Below are 1102 nucleotides of genomic sequence, written 5' to 3' on the forward strand. Positions count from 1 at the left end.
CTATCTATCTATCTATCTATCTATCTATCTATCTATCTATCTATGGCTCTGCAGTCCTTCTGTTGGACCTTGGCCTCTTTGTCAGTTTCTTAATCCTATACACAGTCGGTAGGACTCCTTGGACGGGGGATCAGCTCGTCGCAAGGCCACTACCTACACACAGGATAACACAACACTTTGCTTCACTAATCTGGATTATCGTTTAATCCGTATGGACCCCCCCCAATTACTCCGGATTAGCGAGGTTTTACTGTAATTGCATGAAAGCTATTTTATGCTGTCCTTTTCTTCATTTGTATTTATCGACGCTGCCAGTGGCTACACTACTTGGTGTCGAACTGTGGAATCATGGATGAATGATGAATCGGAAAGGATTTCAAATGAAATGGTCTTGACCTTGCATTTACGATGACAGACTGGGAAACCCACGGATAGCTCACTTAGGATAGAGGCCTCTACGGCTGAGATTCGAACCACACACTATCTGAATACATTCTAGAGCGTTACCCGTGCCCTAGAAGATGGTGGGTTTTGATGATGTCATTTTGTAACTCCAGAACCATTGGGAAGATTTTGATCAAACTTAATATCGGAGGTTTTGCTCACCAACGCCATCTGTGTTGTGTTGCTTGCAACACAGTATTGAAATTTGCCAGTCAAGAATGCACCAGAATTGTTACGCTATGTATACATTTCCTAACTTGTCAAGTTAATTAAATGTACTGTATCTGGGCTTTTACTGTATTTTCGTTTTATAGAGACATAATGCTTTACTGCTGCTACTTAAACGTGGCATAAGATTGAAATCTCTTTTTGAATACGCTTACAAAATAGCAAAGAACTCTCTGTGAGAGTATCTTCTTACCTCGAGACTAAAACAAGACAGTTTCCAACTCGCATCGCCACCGCCTTCTGAAGTATTGGAGCAAGAAAGTGTTCCTTAACACACTAATATAACACCGGTAGAAATCACAACGGGAAATCTCTTCGCTTATCATACAGGCTGCTTTCTTTCGTGTTCCTTTCCAATCCTGGGAGGTAGCTATTATTATTATTATTATCATCATCATCATCTGTTGTAACTGGTTTATTTCCTGGTATT

Source organism: Cryptotermes secundus, unplaced genomic scaffold, assembly GCF_002891405.2.
Source record: "Cryptotermes secundus unplaced genomic scaffold, Csec_1.0 scaffold470, whole genome shotgun sequence".
Lineage (NCBI taxonomy): Eukaryota > Metazoa > Arthropoda > Insecta > Blattodea > Kalotermitidae > Cryptotermes > Cryptotermes secundus.